At 40.1% G+C, this 10,259-nt stretch overlaps 1 pseudogene; it reads left to right on the forward strand.

Moving 5' to 3' along the window:
* The first annotated feature begins 3,162 nt into the window (after positions 1 to 3,162).
* Positions 3,163 to 4,174, forward strand: LOC102854144 (annotated as a pseudogene).
* The last annotated feature ends 6,085 nt before the right edge of the window (positions 4,175 to 10,259 follow it).

Below are 10,259 nucleotides of genomic sequence, written 5' to 3' on the forward strand. Positions count from 1 at the left end.
GGGGATGTTGCTTTAGAGATAATAGTTTCTCTCAACTATGCAAGGACAATCAATGTTTCTAAGATAGGTGTAGAAATATGTCTATAGCAAACTAAAAAAAGTGATCAAGGAACTAGCCTTAGATTGCTGTTGGAAGGATGATAAACATAGGAATGGGAGTGGTTATGAAGTGCCATCAAGGTTATGCCAACTCATAACAACCCTATGTATAACATAATGAAATGCCTAATTCTATACCATCCTCACAACCTTTGCTGCGCTTCAGCCCTTTGTTGCATTCACCGTATCAGTCATCTCCTTGAAGTCTTCTTTTCTTTCATTGACACTCCACTTTCCCAAGCATGCACGATGCCCTTTGCCAGCAACAAGCTCCTCCTTATGACATGCCCAAAACATCTGAAACAGAGTCTCACCATTTTTGCTTCTAAGGAGCATTTTGCTCTTCTTCCAACACAGATTTGTTTATGTTATTTTGTAGTTTGTGATAGATTCAAGACTTGAATTTTGTCAACACTACAATTAAAAGGTATCACTTTAACTTTCATGTGCATATGATGCAATTAAAAATACCATGCATGGGAAAGGCTGAGTGTAGTCTTTACAATGATATCCTTGCTCTAAAGCACTTTAAGGACGTCCTGTGTAGTACATTTGTCTGTTGCAATATGACATTTGATTTCTTGACTGCTGCTTCCATGTTTTTCTAACTCCAAATCTTTGCATATTTTGTTGTAATGCTTTGATTTGTCTTCCCAAGCTGCCCTTTAAAGTCTTCATTTCAGTTCTCTTGCTTTATCATTCATTCTTTTGCTCCATCTTCTCTATGTTCTAAAATAAGGAAGGAGGGTAGCTCTATGAAAGTAACAACCTCCCCAATACCAGGGCAAAAGAATGACATTATCCCCCTCCCATAATTATCACCAAGCTATACATAAATCGACTTCATTTTCACTATGTATTAGGATTTACTATTTCAAAATTGGTCCTGAAAAGAATTACAATAAGGAAAAAATCATTACAATCAATTAAAGATAGTGAAAATACCACACATTTTTTTTTTCTTCTAAACTTGTATTCTGTTTTATTTCATAATAGACTCGGTTCAATCTTACTGCAAACAAACATGCCTCCTTTGGTGGTATGGGGAACACTGGTGGTTTAGTAGTACAAGTCTCTCTGAAAACCAAAGACATGCATTTAAGAATCCACCGGGTGCTCCATAGGAGAAAGATGGGCAATTTCCTCCAATGTAATTTAAAGTCTCACAAAAACTGCAGGAAGGTCAGCTAAAGGTCACTTCTAAATTGGCAATATATAACAAGAGTGAGATTATTGGATAACATTTCTTTTCTCAATTAAGGAAGCACTAAACTGCTTTCTGTAGTGGTTGTACCATTTATACTTCCACCAGCTGTATATGGGTGTACCAATCTTTCCACATTCTCACTAGCATTTATTATTTGCAGTCTTATTGAAATTCAGTATTTTTATTGAAATGAGGAGTCATTACTATGATGAGTAGCATAAGTTATTCACAAAAGGATAAATATTGTATAAGACCACAGTTGTAGAAGTTAAGGAAAAAATTGCATGCAAATATAACCATTCTTGGATGATTGATAGGATTGGGAAGTGAAGGATTAGAAGTAAAAATTATTAAATAGATAATAGCTACATATTCAAATGGTAGAGGGAAAGGCAATATCCAATAAGGGATGATAAGTACAATACCACCAAAGGCACAGAAAGGTATGGAAGGATTAATGGGAATCATAATTACAGAGAGAAAGTAAAAAAAGTATGATTATATTTTGGGTATTGAAATTAATGTTATAGAACAAAATGTATATGAATAATTGAGTTAAAAAAGAATTTGTGAACTTTCAGTCAAATAATAATTTTTAAAGTATTTTATAACCTTAGAAACCCAATAGTTATGAGTTGGAACCAACTCGACAGCAGTGAGTTTTGAGATGGAGCAAAAAGAAGTAATAACATGTTAATATACAAAACTCATAAAGCAGTTCTCACTCAGAAGGTGTTCCATTGTTATTGTTACTTTGTGCCATCGAGTCACCTGCGACTCATAGTGACCCTATGTACAATAGTTCTGAGCCCTGCCCTATTCTGAGCCAATCTCATCATCTCTGAACGACCTAATCCCATTTCTGCAGTCACTAAGTTAATGTATCTCATTTTAGGTCTTCCTTTCCTGTGCTGTTCCTCCACCTTTTCAAGTGTGATGTCTAAGGACTGGTTCCTCTTGGCCACATGCCCAAAGTATGTGAGATAGAGCTTCAAATTCCTTGTAACCAGAGAGTAGCTTGGTTTCACCCTCTCTAGGACAGATCTGTTCTCCTAGAAGTCCACAGTATGTTCAACATTCTTCTCCAGCACCACAACTCCAAGGCATTGATTCTTCTTCTGTCATTCTTAGTCATTATCCAGCTCTTGGATGGACAGCAAACAATTTCAAAGACCATAGTCTGGATCAGGCACAGCTATGAATAGTAACAAAGTGGAATTGACTCAGTGTCACTAGCAACATGATGCTGAATTTGGTTCAGAAGAGCTTCTAGAGCAGATGGACTGTGAAGAAATGCCTGGTGACAGACTTCCTGAAAATCAGTTGATGAAAGCTCATTTTGTGCTGATCTTGAGTTGGGATTAGCTTGATGGTTGCTAACATTATATAAAAAAAAATAAAATAAAAGTTCAGCACCAAAGGAGCTATCAGAGTTCTGAAATTGTGTCTCTAATGTGACTTTATCACCTTCGAGTTGTACCTCCACAGGGCTATGGAGGGGCCAGGAGCACACACTAACTGCACCCCTACACCCGCCCTTCCCACACCACCCCGCCGTGGCCACTGCTGATGCTCACACACTCAGAATCTCCAGCATCGCTGGAGGTAGGGGCACTGCAGACACATGGGCGTGGGACCCAGCATGTTCTAACCTGTGCACCTGCCTGCAGCCTGGGCCTCCTTGGTGCACACCAATTTCTATGTCTGGCTCCAGATGCTTTCTGTCTTAGTAGATGGCTAGCAAGTCACTCTACAGACCTCCAGATGTTGGTCTATGGGATTCAGCCAAGAATGAGTTCCCAATTCTTTCACCCATGAACTGTTCTCCAGCTGCTTTGCCAACATCCACAGTCATCATGTCTACTTTGCTCCTCATTCTGAATTTTAAGGAACCTTCTCCCAAAAAAGGCCTTAAAGGGAAATTCCAAGCACCAGAGTTTTGTCAGGAAGCAGCAGCACTTGAAACAGAAAGGCTTACTGAATAAGAAGCAACAGGTGCCTAGAGTGCTCTCAGACCCGGAAAGAAAGAAGAGACCCTGCAGGTAGATAGCACTGGGAGAGTTCCTCCACTCCCCCTCAAAAGAAAGCTGCCTCCAGCAGTGGGTCAGAACAGTCTCTGGACAATATAATGGCAGTGTCCTGGCTGATCCCTGCTCCTTCACAAAAGGGTCATTTTGTTGCCATTAAAATAGATTTGCTGGGGGAATTCCAGAGTGCCCTTCCAAAGAGTAAGAGCCATAAAACCTCCCAGAAAAAAAAAATTACCAGAAGAAACCCTCTCAGAAGAATGCCTCACAAAACTCCACTCACGCTCACCTAGAGAATAGCTCTAGAGTATCCCAGGAGATGCTAATGAAGATGGTGGCAGTTAACTGTGAGATGGTGGGCACAGGGCCCAATAGGCATGTCAGTTCCTTGGCTCAGTGTAGCAGTGTCAACTCTCATGGTGATGTGCTCAATAAAGAGTACATTCGTCCCCTCTGTCACGTTGTGGACTACTGGACCAGGTGGAGTGGCATATGAAAGCAACACATGGTGAACGCTACACCCTTCAAAATTGCTCACAGCCAGATCTAGAAGATCATGGTAGGGCATGCCATCCACAATGACTTCACAGCCAGCGGTACATTCACCCCAAGTCTCTCACCAGAGACACCTCCCATATCCTCCTCGTCAACAAGAAGGCTGAATTTCTGGAGGATGGCACCATGTCTCTGAAGCATCTTACCCAGAAGCTGCTGAAACACAACATTCAGAATGGGACAGTGGGCATTTCTCTGTGGAAGATGCTCAGGTCACCATGAACTGTACAGGTTGGTTGAAGTCGAATGAGAACAGCACCTGGTGCAGAATCCCCAAAAGGACTAGCCAGTGGTCTGGGCACTGGTCACATAGGGAGGCAGACATGGCATCCAGGCAGACGGGACATGGACCAATGGACATCTCCACTGGCTCTACACCACTGGGAGCCAGGCAGGTTCCCTGGACTTAATATCCCCTGAAACTTCACCTTAGGTGTTGTTCTGTGTCTGGATAAATCTCTCATGGAAGTGAGAACCCCTCCATGTCAGAACCCAGTCCCATAAAATTCACCTCTTAAATGGTGCTAACAGGTTCCAGGGTACTTAGCCTAGTCAGTCATTTTAACTCAGGATGCAGGGATTGCCAGAAATGTTATTTCCCAAACTGCCTAATCACTAGGGTGACCATAAGTCCCAGTTTATGCCTTTCTTCCTCCAGTAATTAAGAGCTCGACAGCTCCTAACAACAATTAACAGCATGCTCTTACACTCTCAGAAGTGTCCTGGTTGGGTGATAAGTTGTACGGTCACATTTCATATCACACATTCTGCCCTTTATCGCAGAATGTCCATTTGGCCCATGTCTGGATATGACCTGTTCTTCCCATATTCACTTTCAGAGGAACTATTCCTGTGAAGTCTTACTTCTCTTTAGGGCTATAAGCAGTAGAGTTTAGAGAGCATAGCTTAGATATTCAACTTTTCTAATTTAGCAAAGCAGTTTCTTTCTTAAGGATTTATGTAATTCTGATCCCTCTTTGAAGTTAAATAAAATTTAAAGTGTTTTTATGATTTTTTAATCTTTCACTTTGCTGAACTATGCCTCTGAAGTCACAAATTATCCCTTTGATAAAATTTTGTAATGAAGAAAAATAAAAGTGATTTCATCTTTTGATAGATCTGATTTTAGTTGGTGTCTACAGAGCAAATTTAAGAACCTTTCTGGGGTAGTAATAATTTGTCATCCTTGTTAATTCACTATAAAAATAGAATCACAGATAATGTGCTTACCAACAAGACACAAGTATACTAAGAACTGATACTTCATTGTGTCTTTCAGTTAGCAAAACCCAATGTGGTAAATGTGAGATATCGTATCTTAGATACAATTTAAAATAATGTAATAATTCTCCTTTAGATTTTGATGCTTTTCTGAAATATCTATAAAGTTAGGGATGTTTTTATATTTTAGGAAATAGGTATCTAATTAATAGGTAACTAATCCTCCAGGGAGTTTGGGGAAACTATAAATTACACTGAAGATTGCCCATCTTTCCTCTGTAAAGCTACTGGGCTGGTGGATTTAAACTACCTGTCTCTGTGTTAGCAGTGCAACTCTTTTCCCATTAGACAACCAGAGCTCCCTAAAGTTAGAAGTGGTGATGCTGTGTACCATTGAATGAGAACTATTCATAGTTGACTGTCCAGCATGTTTTCAGAGGCAGGAATAGCAAAGGAACTGATTGATGTCTTTCTCCTGGGAAGCATTTGGTGGATTCAAACTGCTTACTTTTTGGTTGGCAGAGCAAGTTCTTATATCTAAGCTACCAAAATTCTTCCTTTTGCTTTGGCTTCACTGTGCTCCAGTGCAATATTCAGAGTCTTTTGACATCCATTTTGGTCTTTTCTTCCTCCTCTGTCTTTGTAATGACCATTTGAACTCTTCCTGGATGATACTCTTGATATCTTCCCACAACTCATCTGGTCTTCGCTCATTAGTGTTCAAGGCCTCAAACCTGTTCCTAATATGGTTCTGAAATTCAGGTGGGATAGACTCAAAGTCATATTTTGGTTCCTGTGGATTCAGTTTAATTTTCCTTAGCATCAGTTTGAACTAGCATATGAGTAGTTGGTGGTCTGTTTCACAATCAGCTCCTGTCCTAGTTTTCACAGCTGATATAGAGTTTCTCCAGTGGGTCTTTCTGCAGATGTAATCAATCTGATTCCTATGCATACCATCTGGTGAAATCCATGTGTATAACCTGCATTTTTGTTTCTTAGAAAACCTATTTGCAATGAATAAGTCATTGATCGTGCAAAATTAAATTGTTTTGTCTCGTTTCATTTCTGTCACCAAGTCCATGTTTTCCAACTATTGATTCTTCTTCGCTGTTACCAACTTGTGCATTCCAGTCACCCATTATTATCAGTGTATCTTGGTTGCATGTTCAATCGAAATAATCTATTTCCTCTTTCTTGGCTCTGGTCATTGGTGCATATTAGTGATATTCATTGGACTTCCTTGTATGTGTATGGATGTTATTTTGTCACTCACAATATCGTATTTCAAGATGAATCTAGAAATGACTTTTTTAACTACGAAAGCAACCCTATCGTCCCCTCACCTTTTCATCTCCGGAGTAATATATACTCATCTGACTCAAAATGCCCCATGCCAGTCCATCTCATCTCACCAATACCTAGTATGGCAATATTTATGCTTTTCATTTCTTCCTTAACAATATCTAATTTTCCTACATTCATGGTTCTCACATTTCATGTCCCAATCACTAGTGTCTGCTTACAACTGTTCCTCTTCCTTTGTATTTCCATACTTGAAAGGTCCACCTCAGTTGCCCTGTTAGTCTATGTGTGTTCCGTTGTACATAGGGTTTTCAGAGGCCTGCTATTTCGGAAGTGGATGACCAATCCTTCTTCCCAGTTCTGTCTTAATCTGAATGTTCAGATTTAGAGAAGTATCTGACAGACAAGCATTTTACAGAAAAAGTGAATGATATATCCCTAATTGTGGAAATAACCATTAGTTTCAGTGTTGTCCCTGCCCTCGGCACAAGTGTCTTGATCCACTTATTTCCCTGCTCCACCATCCACCAGGATACCCATCCACCTCTATGCACTCTCTTTAACACCTATCTTCCATTGTCTAGCCCTTGATCTGATAGCTTATACCTGAAGCTTTCCGGGATTCTGTGATTCCAAACACGCCAGCTGCTGACAATTTCTTATGCTGTGACCAGTGTCTCTTAAGTTTAGTGGTAATGTTTCCCAAGCGAAGGTGGTGTGTCCTGTAGAACTTGTGTATAGATTGTTTTCCTGGCCCAAGGGCCTGTGGCTCTTGGGCCCCAACAATTTCAGTGCCTCCTTGAGCTCTGGCCTTCTTTACATGTGTGGGGGGATTTCTGAGGACCCTTTGTGCTGGCCCGCTTCTTCTCCTGTAAAGATTCCTGTCCCTCATCCTCCATGCATCCCTGTGATTTCGGCACTGCCTTGAGCAATGAGCCTATGCAGATGACACAACCCTGCTTGCTGAAACTGAGGAGGACATGAAGCACTTGCTACAGAGGGCCAAGGACTGCAGCCTTCAATATGGATTAAGGCTTGATATCAAGAAGACAAAGATTCTCACCACTGGAACAATTGGCAGCATCAGATGGATGGTGAAGAGATTGAGATTGTTCACAGCTTTAGTTTGCTTGGCTCCACAGTCAATACTATTGGCACCAGTAGCTACAAAATTAAAAGCCATATTGCAATGGGGAAGTTTGCTCTTAGGAATTTCTCCAAAGTACTGAAGAGCAATGATATCACCTTGGAGACTAAGGTGCTCTTGATACAGGCCATGGTCTTTATAATCAGTTGAAATGAATCAATTGGACAGTCACTAGGGAGGATAGAAGGAGAAGTGATGCCTTTGAGCTGTGATGCTGGAGAGGAGTGTTGAATGTACCATGGATTCCTAAGAAAACAAACAGGTTTGTTCTGGAGAGGGTGAAGTCAGGCTGCTCCTTGGAGGCAAGGATTCTGAGGTTTCATCTGACATACTTTGGACATGTTACAAGGAGGGACCTGGCCTTGGAAAGGGACATAATGCTTGGGAGGATGGAAGGACAGCACATGAGGGGAAGGCCCTCTATGAGGTGGATTGATTCAGTGACTGGGGTTATAGGTGTGGGTGTGTCGGAGACAGTGAGATTGGCATAGGACAGAGCAGGGTTTAGAGCTGTTGTACATAGGGTTACTATGAGTCGCAAGTGACTCGGCAGCACATAACAACAACAAACAACAAGCTACCAGAATACCAAATATGATGTGACATGTGGTAAACATGGTGTCTTGAAGGGGTGCACAGTGAGAAGCAATAACCCCCATCAGAGGTGGAGGAAGGTGTTTTGTCTGAGTAAGCACATGTGTAGATCCCATCTAAGTACTTTGGGCTTAGGGTGTTCAATCAGTTCAGAGTTCCTGTTTATCTGAGATGTGGATGAGACCTCAAGGTGTAGGCGGCAATAAGGACAGCACAACTTCTGCTCTAGGAGGTGTTGGCAGTGGGACATCCAGCCTGGGATGGACTTTCTTCTGACATCACAGGAGCCAAGAGTAGTCTGCCAAGCAGTAAACACACATCCCCTCTTAAGTTCTAGATATTTTTTTCTCTGGTGCACCTGATCCAGGCCATAGCTGGTCTTTACTATTACTTGGTATGCATCAGAAATCTGGACAATTACTAGGGATGATAGAGAATTGATGCCTTTGAGCTTTGGCATTGGAGAAGACTATTGCATATACCATGGACTGCCAGGAGAACAAACTGGTTCAGCCTGAAGAGGGTGAAACCAGGCTGCTCCTTGGAGGCAAGGATTCTGAAGCTTTATCTGATATACTTTAGGCATATTGCAAGGAGGGACCAGTCCTTGGAGAGGGACAGCACAAGAGAGCAAGATCATTGATGGGATGGATTGATTCAGTGACTGGGATAATGAGGATAGGTGTGACAGAGACAATGAGGATGGCACAGGAGAACAGGTTTCAGGGCTATTATTATACAGAGGGTTGCGATGAGTTGCTTCAACAGTACATAACAACAATATCATATATAAATGTCAGATAATGTTTTAGGATTAATAGCTGAACCTAGTTGATGTAGAGTTAAAAACATTTCACTTAAGAACATGTTGAACTTATTTGAAATTGCAGTATCCAGGTTGCCAAAAGCTGTGCCGCTAATCCAATGGAAGGCACACGGTTCAAATCCACCAACTACTCCCCAGGAGAAAGGTGGGCAATTCCCTCCTGTGCTGTTTACTACCTCTCAAAACCTGCTGGAGGATCAGCTATGGGTCAGTTCTAGCTTGACGGTACATAATAACAACAACTTTTTAAATATTAAAAAATGTATAAGCATTTATTATACATTTTTAAAGAGTTTAGAAACTCATAGTTAAGCAAAAATTCAAGCTAAAATCACATTTTATATATAGTATAATTGCAAGCCTATAAATCTATTCTCCAGCAAATACAACATGTCAATAGTAAATATTACTACTGTTATTTTCCATGTTTGATACACTTTTCCCAGGAAATATGTCTAATATTTTACATTTTAGAAGGATTATTTCATTTTAAAAATTTTCCTCATTACTTTCTCAGAAATATTCTCTATAGAATATAGATGTTCTCTATAGAACATTTTATAAAGTTCAAAAGGTTGATTTGGATGTTTGGGCACCTGGAGATTTTCAGCTTGATTGGCAAACAGGCTGAATTAATAACATTTGCCTTGATCCTACTTTGAATGGGTAGTTTTTATCATAGTCAAGAGCACCTATTTCACAATGACAATGTCATACCTGTTTGATAATGTTTACTGACAATTACTGGCTTAGCTAAGAAGTAACAACAGGGAGTAAAGCAGTCTTTGAATAAAGTCAGCCTCAAATGAACAACAGTAGGGGACTGATTGTCTCGGTTTTATTTAACAGTTTTAAGTTTGATCCTTGACATTTTCATAAGTGAGCCAATATAATATACGAATTCAACTCTCAGGTGACTCAATGAGGAAGGTGCTAAACATACCAGATACAAGTAAATAATTCATAAGTTTCTACTATGTTTAAAAATGAAGATGGAGGTGGAGAAATTTAAGACTGTGCCAATATGTGAAACTAGGCAATAATTCTTTTTCCATACTAGAGAAGACTACAGTATTATAGCAGAAATCAACCATTTTCTTGTCAAAATTTTTGAGATTTATTGTCAATATTGACAATCTTAGGTAAAGCACTATTAAAATTTGATAGGATATCACGGCAATTTTATCTTCTTTTTCTGATTGTATGATCAGACAAGTTTATGGTGGTAGTAAGAAATTGTTCTAACACCTTCCTTTCCACTATAAGAAAACAAATAATAAA

Source organism: Elephantulus edwardii, unplaced genomic scaffold (assembly GCF_000299155.1).
Source record: "Elephantulus edwardii isolate Elephantulus edwardi_28Jun2011 unplaced genomic scaffold, EleEdw1.0 scaffold00081, whole genome shotgun sequence".
In the NCBI taxonomy this organism is placed as follows: domain Eukaryota; kingdom Metazoa; phylum Chordata; class Mammalia; order Macroscelidea; family Macroscelididae; genus Elephantulus; species Elephantulus edwardii.